The sequence below is a fragment of the Hypanus sabinus genome, chromosome X2, assembly GCF_030144855.1.
Source record: "Hypanus sabinus isolate sHypSab1 chromosome X2, sHypSab1.hap1, whole genome shotgun sequence".
NCBI lineage: Eukaryota > Metazoa > Chordata > Chondrichthyes > Myliobatiformes > Dasyatidae > Hypanus > Hypanus sabinus.
Genome location: NC_082739.1, coordinates 43,806,596 through 43,819,379, shown reverse-complemented (window position 1 = coordinate 43,819,379; position 12,784 = coordinate 43,806,596). Strand labels below are relative to the sequence as shown.

At 40.0% G+C, this 12,784-nt stretch overlaps 1 protein-coding gene across 7 annotated transcripts in view; it reads right to left on the bottom strand.

Moving 5' to 3' along the window:
• Positions 1–12,784, bottom strand: part of LOC132385266 (otoancorin-like) — a 128,708-nt gene that overhangs the window by 90,974 nt on the left and 24,950 nt on the right. For 2 of the 7 annotated variants that reach the window (XM_059957290.1, XM_059957292.1), the window contains exon 1: positions 838–939. The exons of the other annotated variants lie outside the window; for them this stretch is intronic. The gene's annotated coding sequence lies outside the window, so the exon portion shown is untranslated. Of the gene's footprint in view, positions 1–837; positions 940–12,784 lie in introns of those variants that run through there. 7 annotated transcript variants of the gene reach the window in all.

Below are 12,784 nucleotides of genomic sequence, written 5' to 3'. Positions count from 1 at the left end.
ATTAATGCTGCAAAATGATTGACTCTCACTACTATGCTGATAAGACACGCCAGCACTTCCATCTGGAAAGGATAGGGGCCAGGCTTTGGCAAAAGCCCTGTTTATAGAACTGGATTTGACCTTGCTGGCTCTCTGGCAGGCCTATTTTTGCAAGCATTTCATTGCCCATATCACCAGTCCATTCATGTGGACTTTCCCATCAAATTGACGACCAGACTCCTAAGTAGTCTGTGCCTTTGCTCACTGTACAAACTATTCTTTATCACTGTTTTGTCTGCAGGCTACTCATACTTATTTATTGATTTAAATTAAACATAATTTTAAAAAAAATCAATTGCTGTGGTGGGATTTGAACCCTTGCATTTGGGTGATTAGTCCAGTTTCTGATCTACAGTGTGCACACTTAGGTGCGATGCTATTCTGTCATCTATTGGTAACTTTAAAATATTTATTACATTAATTCTCAGTCACAGATAAGCAGCAGATTAAAACTTCGGTGTTTGGCTATTAAAGAGGCAAGATCACCTGGTTTCTCTGGAGAACAACCTCTTTAACATATGCGTACAGAAGAACTTTTTGTTATATCTACCATGAATATGTCCTTTTAAAAAGTGCTTATGAGTTCAGTGATAATATGCCATATAAAAAACCCCAAAACACATTTGCAATATCCTAATATATGTGAAAAGAGGAACTCTGTTTCACAGCATTAACCACATTCTCAGTAATGTAATATCCATAAATTGTTGAGCCATTTTCATGTACTACACCAGAATCTCTCTGGTCTGATATTCTGAGGTTCAGCTAGATCTGTAATTAATTAACTAATTAACTTACCAGTGCAATGCTTGAGATCCCAGACAACATTTCTGATTTAGGGCAATTTTGGTGTAAGGACAATTCTTGGAACCCTTGTAGGATCCATGGGTATTTATATTTAAAAATAATAGTTCCATTTGGGGAAAGATTATCTTTCTTTGAGGGCAAATTCTGTGGTCTGAATCTGGTGCTGTACTTGAGAGTTTCAACACGTAGTAGCTATTAATATTCAACCTTTGTGCCAAATTGTTTGCAGGGATTAAGATTGGTGAGTTAGTATAGGGTATCACTGTGAAGTTGACGAGTTTCAGTACCCTGAACGACTTGGTTTAATGAAACAAGGAGACATTGTCGTGGTTACTTGAAATGACCAGAAGATGCAGACAATTCCTCGAGAAGTTTAAACCTTTATTTGCAAACAAAGGCTGAGGCAATCAATGAACTTGTCACCAAAAGCCCACCGAGCTCCAGTGTACAGCATTTTTTATAGTAATTTCTTATCTCAATTATATTTCGGTTTTATCAGCATACACAATCAATTTTTAGTTGCATATCATCTATACATTAACTAATCAATCGCTCTTGCCTAGCTCTCGGTGCGTCACCAGTATTTCTTTCCAGTTCACATCTTGGGCCTCATTTCTGGCCACGGTTGTTTCTCAGTCAGCCTCCCTTAACCTCCCTCACATTACAGTTCCTGTTCATACTATCCTATCTGCCACCGTTATCTCTTCATAAGCCATTCTGTTGTATAATATATGGGGTACATTTCAGCTAATTAGTGCTGCTAAAGATAAACAGATGTTCTTTAACTGCCATAGTATGTATCTAAGAGAATTCAAGGTATCTAGTAAAACAATACATAGTAAGATGTCTCTAGTAAAATAATACATAGTAATATTCAGTACATAGGAGTGATTACATAGTATAGTAAATAGCTAGTACATAGTGATTATATTTCAGGTATATATACTGATTATGTCAGGTATATTTCTCAATAACATCTGTTCAAAGAAGTGCAATCTATTTGATGAAGTGGATCAGTACAGGTCTTGTAGTTAGACGTAAAAAAAGCTTCCCTCTTTTCAAGGTGGAGTATCACACTAACCAGGGAAATATCAGATATCAACCAATCAAGATGTATTCTTTCAATGCATCAACTCTGTTCAAAATTAGCCCTCATCAGACTCTAATTGAGTATTAAGAGAATGTGTCCCAAACAACATGATCACCAGGATTCAGGACATTTCCTCAAAATTCAAAAGTCTAACAATTCTCAAACTCCACAAATCATAAAGCATAAAACCACAGGTGTTTGAAATCTAAAATAAAAAGAAAGAATGTTAGAATTGGTTGGCAGCAGCAGCTGTGGGGCACCAGAACCAAGCAAAGTTAGTAATCAAACATGTTTTAGTTTGCAGAGAAGCGGGGAGGACAGGAAAATTTAAAGGGAATGTCTGTGAGAGATTGGAGACAATAGAAACCGCACTCAATCTCTTTTGGTCTTTATCCCATGGCAGAGGCTCCTTTTGTTCGCTCTAATCCTTTCTCATCTCTGCAAGTTAACACATGTTTGATTAACTGATCTGAGTTCTGATGTCGCCAGACTTGGTTGGTATTTCTGTTTTTCTCATAATCCCAAATCAACAAGATTTGCTCAGGCACTCTCCCCAACCTCTATCACTCCATTGCAGTCAGTCAGATGTAATTACAAATTGATTCTAAGGTACTATACAGAGAGCTGTTCATTCACTTCGTATGTCATATACAAGAATATAAACACTCTGAAAATATGTTTTGCAAAATTCAATATGCAATATTTTCATAAAGAAGAAACAATAAAATACTTCCCAATGTGGTCATGAATACACATAATATATAATATTTTGCAAAACTTAAGTAAATTTGCAAATTAAGAAAGAAGTGTTTAAAGATATTATTCAATATTAAGGAATTATAGGGAAATATTTTACATTCTCAACCTGGGACAAGTTTGTGCTTAAGTGCTAAGAATGAATACACAGTGGCACTGTTTCAAATCTTTTGAACTTTGCAAATGGTTTTTAGTTACGACCTATATCATATTTTGTATGCTGTCTAATTACTTTTGGGAGAATATTATCAGTGATTTGAATGCCTCCTCAATTCTTGGCATCAATTTATATTATTGCATACACTATATGCATTTAACAAAGCACCAAACTACGTGGTTACTTGCGCCTCATAGCAGTGGATTCTTTAACTCAGGGTTCAATGCTAAGAAAGAAGAAAATCTATTTTTAAGTACAAGAATGGAGTTTGCAGCATTTGGAGGCAAGAGGCTCATTTGTAATCTGCTGTTGATGTCACCACTTGGAATTGGCATCATTGCTTCTCATTGGCTAATGATGACTAGTTCTGTAACTGAGTAATTTTTGAACTTTAGCTAATGGAGTGGGAGAAGCAAAAAATCTTATGATGCAAACTCAGTAGATCATGAGTCAGTTTATCTGCCTGGGAGAAGTAATCAGAGTCAAAGGCAACTAAATGAACAAAACTGAATGAATATTCTACACTTAAGAGACAAAGTTACTGCAGAGTACAGTTTAAAAAAGTGAAGGTTTGTTATGCTAAGAACTGGAAGAACTGGTTGGATGGGGCAATTCTCACACACATATTCTCATCTCAAAAGACCCCTATTGTTCAGTAGCTACTTTTGTTGTGTTGTCAGTATTTTAATTTGCCTTTAAATTATAATAGATATCCCATTAAGACCCATCCAAATTAATCTGAATTGAAGTAGTCTATCTATTTCAAATCAAAATGGAAGAACGTCAACCAGACATTTAAATAATTAAATAATGAACAGGAGGTTAAAGTATCTGTGAAAATATCCTGATGCAACTTAAAATTGTGCAATAAGCTGAAAATAAATCAGAAGCAAGTCCTTGTGGCATTCAGGAGATTTGTCAAGTAAGTAAAATGTCTTTACTGTGTAACCTGAACTTAGAGTTTCCTGTAAAAGCTGGGTCCACCTACATTGTTTTATTGTATATTTTTATAGAATTTTATTGCTCTTATTTGGTTTTGGAGCAGAAAATTCATGAGGTTTCCTGATCAGAATTCAGTTTTCTCACTCTCGGCATTTAACTTCATTGATTTTCAGGGATTTGAGTGCTGATGGTGACTTAGTGCGCAAAAACTTCAGGTGAGGAAGTGGAATGGAACTGTCAAGGAAGTCGTTTAATTTATAGTCTGACTTGGGAGGTCAAGATCATAATTTGCTCTGGTCTTCATGATTCAGTTGTAAATAGAGTGGTTTAAAATGTTCATTTAGAACTTGAACATGGATCAGTCCTGAGATGGCAGTTGGTGATATTTGCATTCACTTGAAAGTAGAAGATTCAGGTGTGCCCTTGATTTGGTTCATTTGTTATTGCCAGGCAATGAATGCCAAACCTGTTCTTCATTTTATGATCAAAAAGTAACACTTCCTGCACTTATCATACTGTTGACTCCAGCCCTGAACTCTCCACAGAGTAAAGAGGAGATCTGTAACTTACTGAGCCAGTGGGTCTGAAACAAATCATGCCTGGACTATAAGCTTCCCCTGCCAGTGTGGCATCGTTCATTTAAAGAGATCACCAGACTTCATTATGAAAGTAAGTCTTGCTTTTCATTTCACTACATAGTGTTCTTCTTATTAATTAACAGTAGCTTAATGTGCTTTAAAATGAAGCCATTTTAAATTTTAGTAAGTATTAGTAACGTTTTCAAACTATATCAATATCTACAGCTTTTAATCTTCTTTTAGTATTAGTGCATTGTTGGGAGCTAGATGTTGGCTGTCACCAGTAGTGCCAAAGAGAGGTTCTGCAAGTGAGCTCAGTTCCTTTGGGTTACGATACTCACTCGCAGTGATGAGTCAAAAGCCTCTGCCACTCATGTCTGTGTTCCAGATCTGGCTCCATTGCAATATTTATCAGAGCTGGAAAAAATGCTGCTTAATCATCTGGAGATCTGGACACAGGACTGCTCTGCTTAGTTGTTGAGCTACAGAATCAAGGCCACAGTTTATTGCAGGCTGTATGGTCCAAAAATGTTAGATAGACCTTGGGGTTAATATAGGTTAAGAGCATTAACAAAGAGTTGGATCCTACATGATGATTAAGTAAATTACCCAAAGGGCATGTTTCTATGGCAGGGTTTCCCAACCTGGTGTCCACAGACCCCTTGCTTAATGATATTGGTCCATGGCATAAAAAAGATTGGGAACTCCTGTTCTATGGAAACAACTATCATTAGTACTTAATTTTCACTAGTGAAAGTTTAAACATTTTCCAGAATCAATAGCTTGAGAACCTTCCGTTATCTATTTCTGTGGGCTTGAAGCATTCTCAACACATGCTCATTCAAAGTTGAACCCAAGCAAACAATGTCAGCCAGGAGGGACACAAGAGGTGGAAATCTGGAGCAACACACAAAGGCACCAGAGGAAGTTTTCGGTCGGGCAGCATTTATGGAAGGAAATAGACAGTCTGGAGTCAGTCCAAGTGAAGAGTCCCAACCCAAAATGTTGACTGTCCATGGTCTTCTAAAGTAAGCCAGAGTTTCACATCAGAAAATGGTGGCCAGATATTAATGCCTACAAAGCTGTTACATCATAAATCAGCCTGCACTGCAGCAGTTATACGTCAGAACTAAGGTCACCCAAATATCAAAGGTCAATTTTCAGAGTGCAAATATCATGATATTTATATTCATCTGAAGGCCAAGATTCTCACACTTGTCGACTCAGTCAGTGAGGCATGTACAAGAATGTGACTTACATTCTACACCTTCAAGACATGGACAGTGGAAGAGATTCAAAGACATGCTCAAAGCCTCTGAAAACAAATGCAATATTCCTATTGACTCCTGAAAGTTCTTGGCCTCAGATTACTCGAAGTGGAGGAGAATTTGGGGCAACACAGCAAAACTCTATCCCATGCATTAGAAAAACTCAGAAATCCTTCATGAGAAGTGCACAATCTCCCAAATTTCCAAGCTGTACCATCCCATGAGTCAGGTTCTGCCACATCTATGGAGAGATCTGCAGTTCCCACATTAGCCTCACCAGTCATCTCATATCTTACAGATACAGAGTGGAAGCAAGTCATTCCCAGTCCCAAGGGTCTGTCTGAGAACTCGAAATATCAAGTGAGCGCTAGCATTGAGGGTCCTGGGAAAGAGGCTCCTGATTTAACAATCCACAAACAGGATAATATTTATGTTCCCATTAACAAAGGAGGTTCTTCAAATGTCAAAAGAATTATCTGTACTTGTACTTCTCTGTTGCTGCCACCCTGATGCGATAGTTCAATCTTCAGGCTGCTGAGTTATTAAAAGAGATCACCAGTCATTTGTTTGGGGGCAGAAGCAAAACTTCCACATTGAAGGTAAATTGATTCTCATTTTCATTACATCGGTTAGACTGCGAAGCATTCAGGATATTATAGAACAGAAGAAACATTTTAGAAGCTCGTTACCTTGGTTCAACTAAACACGTTTGCACAGGATCATGAGTTTGTATAAATAGCTGAACTACTTATGCTGTAGACACAAGGCAATCTACATATTCAGTAATACTCACAAGAGATTGTCCTGCACCTTGTTCAATAGCCTGAACGTGAAACAATGCTACTCAGAAATCAGAATGCAGCTTTTAGTGCACTACAATTTACTTGCACGTAGAACTAGTCAGAAGTCAGCTCTTCCAAAAAAGATGTGCAATTCATTGCAAACTCACACAACCACTTTTGTTGTGGTTTGCACTCAAAAGTATGTACTCGATTGAGGTTTGATTGGGTGCCAACTCAGGAACATCTGCCTGAGCTGTTGCCTAGTTTCTGTGCACCTAAAATGGAAGGGGTTAGATCATTACAGTACATTTCATATGACAGCCAATTAAATACATCATAGCTAATCAAAAGTGGGGTGGGGAGTGGGTAAAGTCTATTGAAAGTATTGAGAGACCCAAGGTTCTTTGAAAGAGACATTCTAGTGCTGGTGAATGAGATAATAGCTAGGAGATAATACAAGAATAAAAGAATCATGGGATGTAGAACATTGAACAGTACAACAATGGGCCCTTCAGTCCACAATAACTATGCTATGGGAGGTTCTTGATTAGTAAGGGTATCAGAGGTTAGGAGGAGAAGGCAGGAGAATGGGGCTGAGAGGGATAATAAATCAGCCTTGATAGAATGGCAGAGCAGACTTAATGGGCTGAACAGCCTAATTCTGATCCTATGTCTTATGGTCTTATGCCAATTGGAGCTAATCCCATTTGCCTACACATCATCTATATTCCGCTTAAATGTTGCTATTTTTTTCTGCTTCCACTATTTCCCCTGGCAGTGCATTCCAAGCACCTACCAATTCCTGTATATATAAAAAAAAGTCTCTTGAATTTCCATTAAACTTTTCCTTTCTCACCTTAAGGCTATCTCTTCTGGTATTTGACATAAGCACATAAGACATAGGAATAGAATTAGGCTGTTCAGCCCATCAAGTCTGCTCTGGCATCCATGATGGCAGATATTTGGCTCTTGATATCTAAAAATGAATGATTGGCATAAACAGAAGAGACAGACAGAACCTTTTTTCCAGGGTTGAGATGCCCCCCTCACTGGACCCCGTGCAGTTCACGTACCATCCCAACCGTTCAGCAGACAACGCCGTTGCCATCACCCTCCACCTGGCCCTAACCCACCTGGACAAATAAGGCACATACGTTTGAATACTGTTCATAGACTTCAGTTCAGCATTCAACACAATCATCCCTCAAAAACTGATTGGAAAGCTGAGCCTGCTGGGCCTGAACACCTCCCTCTGCAACTGGATCCTAGACTTCCTGACTGGGAGACCTCAGTCAGTCTGGATCGGGAGCAGCATCTCCAACACCATCACACCGAGCACGGGGGCTCCCCAGGGCTGCGTGCTCAGTCCACTGCTGTTCACTCTGCTGACCCATGACTGTGCTGCAACATGCAGCTCGAACCACATCATCAAGTTCGCCGATGACACAACCTTGGTGGTTCTCATCAGCAAGAACTATGAGTCACCATACAGAGAGGTACAGTGGCTAATGGACTAGTACAGAGCCAACAACCTGTCTCTGAATGTGAGCAAAACAAAAGAGTTGGTCGTTGACTTCAGGAGGGCACAGAGCAACTACACTCCGCTGAACATTGACGGCTCCTCGGTAGAGATCGTTAAGAGCACCAAATTTCTTGGTGTTCACCTGGCGGAGAATCTCACCTGGTCCATCAACACCAGCTCCATAGCCAAGAAAACCCAGCAGCGTCTTTACTTTCTGAGAAGGCTGAGGAAAGTCCATCTCCCACCCCCTATCCTCATCACATTCTACAGAGGTTGTACTGAGAGCATACTGAGGCTGCATCACTGGCTGGTTTGGAAATTGCACCATCTCGGATCGCAAGACCCTGCAGCGGATAGTGAGGTCAGCTGAGAAGATCATCGGGGTCTCTCTTCCCGCTGTTACAGACATTTACACTACACGCTGCAACCACAAAGCAAACAGCGTTATGAAGGACCCCACGCACCCCCTCATACAAACTTTTCTCCCTCCTGCCATCTGGGAAAAGGCCCCGAAGCATTTGAGCTCTCACGACCAGACTTTGTAACATTTTCTTCCCCCAAGCCATCAGACTCCTCAATACCCAGAGTCTGGACTGACACCAACTTACTGCCCTCTACCATGCCTATTGTCTTGTTTATTATTTATTGTAATGCCTGCACTGTTTTGTGTACTTTATGCAGTCCTGGGTAGGTCTGTAGTCTAGTGTAGTTTTTTCTGTGTTGTTTTCACGTAGTTCAGTGTAGTTTTTGTAGTTTCATGTAGCACTATGGTCCTGGAAAACATTGTCTTGTTTTTACTGTGTACTGTACCAGTAGTTATGGTCAAAATGACAATAAAAAGTGACTTGAGTTGAAATGACAAATACCAGAGGGCATGCATTTAAGGTGAGAGGGGTAAGTTCAAAGGAGATGTGTGGGACACTTTTTTTTACACAGACACTGGTGAGTGCCTGTAATGGTGGTACAGGCAAATAAATTAGGGACTTTTTAAGAGATGTTTATATAGGCATGTGAATGTGAGAGAAATTGAAGGCTCTGAATGTTGTGTAGGCAGAAGAATTAGTTTAGCTGGTCATTTGATTACTAATAATTTGGTTTGGCACAACATTGTGGATGAAGGATCTGTTCCTATGCTGCACTGTTCTATATTTTATCCATCCAATCTATGCCTCTCACTTTTGTATAATACGTCTATCAGGTCACCCCTTAGCCCTCAATGCTCCAGACAAAACAATCCAAATTTATCCAACTTCTGCATCGAACTAAAGCTCTCTAATCCAGGCAACATCATGGTGAATGCCTTCTGCATCCCCTCCAAAGCCTCCATATCATTCCTGTAATGTGGCAACCAGAACTGCACACAGTACTCCAAATGGGACCACAGTACGACAAAGTTTTACAGAGCAGTGGCATGACTTCCTGGCTTTTATGGTCAAAATGTGAACCAATGTGCTGTTCACCTAATTTACCTTCTCACTACCCCGCTCCCCATTTTAGTTGCGTTGTTAGTTTTATGGAGCTGGGGACTTGCACTTCAAGATCCCTTTCTGTGCTAATTCTCCAAAAGGGTCCTACCTTTCACTGTATACTTTCCTCTTGTACGTGATGTTCTCAGGATTAAACTGCATCTGCCATTCCTCCACCCTCATTTCCAACTGATCCTTCCTCACTATCCCAATGGCAACCTTCCTCACTATCCACACCACTGGCAAGCTTTGTGTAATCTGCAAATTTACTAATCAACCCATCTACATTTTTGTCAAAATGATCCCAAACAAATGTCCCAGCACTGATCCTTGCAGAACACCACTGGCCACAGACCTCGAGCCAGAGGAACAACCACGCCACCACTACATCTGTCTTTTATGGCCAAGCCAGTTTTGAGTCCAATCTACCAAGCCTCGTTAGAGCACCTCCTTGCCCAATTACTTGTGAGAGGGTAGGGGTAGGCATCCAGGTGAGCATGATAAAGGGCAAAGAGAGTACAACCAGAAATGTTCCACTCAGGGTGAAGTATAACTGGCCCTGCAACACCAGTTCAACTCCCCACAGGATCCCATATACCTTAATTTTATGGATGAGACTACCATGAGTGTCCCTGGTGAAATCTTTACTGAAATCTGTGTATCACGACCCAATCTTCATGAATCATTTCCATTCCCTGAAGGTCATGCTGACTAGTCCCAATGAGACCATGTTTTTCATTTGCAAATCGATCCTGGACCTGAGAATCTTCTCCAATAATTTCCCTCCCACTGTTGTGAAGCTCACTGGCCTATAGTTTTGTGCTTCGCTTCCTCTGTTCTTCATTAGAAAAGGAGCAACGTGGACAATTCCCCAACCCTCTGGGACCTTGCATGAGACTAAAGAAGATACACAAATCACTTGTCAAGGCTCCAGCAATCTCCTCTCTTGCCTCTCTCAGTATCCTAGGATAGATCCCATAAGGCCCTGAGGTCTTATCACAACTTAGTGTTCTTTAAGAGCCCCAACCATTCCACTTTCTTGACATCAACATACCTCACATTGATCCCACTACCCTCCACACTCTTATCCTTGGTGAATGTCAATGTGACATTACCTCATTCACCTCCTCTAGTTCCAAGTATCGATATCCTCCTTCAATCTTGACTAGTCCTCCCCTCTCCCTAGTTATCTTCTTGTGTTTAATGTATAATTTGTAAAATGCCTTGGGATTGTCTTTAATCCTACTCCCTACAATAAGAATACAACATAAATAAAATCTTACATAGACAAATATTCATCGCCTCCTACACGCAGTCCAAGTCCCCAAACTCCCACCTCTTCAGATTGTTGACTCACATAAAGCAGGTCAATAAAAAAAAATTCATTCATTGCTGCAAACACAAGAAAATCTGCAGATGCTGGAAATCCAGAGCAACACACACAAAATGCTGGAAGAACTCAGCAGGCCAGGCAACATTTATGGAAAAGAGTAAACAGTCAACATTTTGGGCCAAGACCCTTCTTCAGGACATTCATTGCTACGTGTCCTCCATTAATGCAGAAATAGACAGGATGGAAAGGTTGGAACGAGGGTACTTTTCCTCCAGAGTGGAGAGACCATGAAACCACTGATCCTTCAGTTATACTCTGAGCAAATGTGAACAAAGTTTATGTAAATTGGGTGATGAGATTGCAGTGCCCAGTGAGATTAGGATCTAGCTGGTGAGATGCTGTTCTGAATTGAATGTCTGCTGAAAGTAGAACTCAGTGGGATGGGCTCTTTGTACTACTTGTGAGTGTGTCACTTTCTGGATCGGGAAGCTCCAAGTTCATCACTGTGTGCATCTGATGTGGGAAAAGCATCGGACAAAATAGCATGGATTCTGATAGTTCCTGAGCCGGTTTCACACTTGATATGATTTCACTCAGAAGTGGACACAAAGGAGCTTTGCAATGATTTTGGATTGTATTACTTTTGTGTGACACAGTAGCTCTGGAGATAGAATTGCTATCTCATGGTTCCAGCAAATCAAGTTCAATCCTGACCTTAAACTATCTGTGTGGAATTTACATCTTCCCCATGATCAGTGTCCTCGTCACCCCAAGAATGTGCTGGTTCTTGCACCTATTGTTGTTAGGTGTCAAGAGAAACACAGTGGAGTTGATGGGTAAGTAAGAGAACAAATTATAGCAAAACTAATGGGGGAATGAGATTGATGGGATTGCCCACAGAGCTGACAAAATCTCATGGGCTGAAAGGCCTCTCATATCATGAGAAAGCAGAAAAAATACAGTGGAAAGCAATTCGATTTTTCAGCAAAAAAGTGTTCTATAAAGTTCTGTGCATTATCAGCTGTTCAATGTATAACCTACTTCTTAAGTTGTGAGGCACATTGGCCTATTTTGAATTATAAAATTCAAACTGCTGATGTGGGAAACTTCAGCTTTTTGTTGGTCACTGATCAATATAAATTAGAAAGCAACTCTTGGAACAGAATGAAGTGCTGAACAATGTTTTAAGTTAATGACTCATGAAGCTCAAGATTTCCTCACCTCCTCCCCACCCTATATTTCAGTGGGAACGTCAAACACATCTTAACAACAAAGACAAGACAAGCCCTTTTGTTTTTCTAAAGCCAAGTAACAAAAAAGAGGTTAAGCATTTCCCTTAATGTTGTTTTATAAGTTTATTTTAAAAATATTGCTTATCTGGTGCAGAAATATATATTCAAATAAAAATTATGTATTATACAATGATATAATAACACAGCAATTCTTTAAAGTATTCACCAATTCATCATTTTCTCCTTAACTCGGTAAACAGGAACATATGCAATAAAGCATATTTGCACCCCAATAATTATTGAGCGTTTTAAGGAGGCACACAAAAATTATTCCAGGTTTAAATGGTTTGTCATATGAAAAGCATTTGATGACTCTGGGCTTGTGTTCACTGGAATTCAGAAAAATGAGGGGTGACCTCATTGAAACCGACCGAATGGTGAAAGGCCTCCATAGAGTGGAGAGGATGTTTCCTGCGGTGGGGGAGTTTAAGTCCAGAGGACACAGCCTCAGAATAGAGGGACATCCTTTTAGAACGGAGATGAGGAGGAATTTCTTTAGACAGAGAGTGGTGAATCTGTGGAATTCTTTTCCACAGGCAGCTCCGGAGGCCAAGTCTTGATGTATATTTAAGGCAAAGGTTGATACATCCTTAATTGGTCTGGGCATGAAGGAATACAGGCAAGAGGCAGGAGATTGGGGCTGAGAGGAAAATTGGATCAGCCATGGTGAAATAGAGCAGACTCGATGAGACAAATAGCCTAATTCTGCTCCTATATGTTATGGCCTTATGGTCTACTTACAGTATATGTAA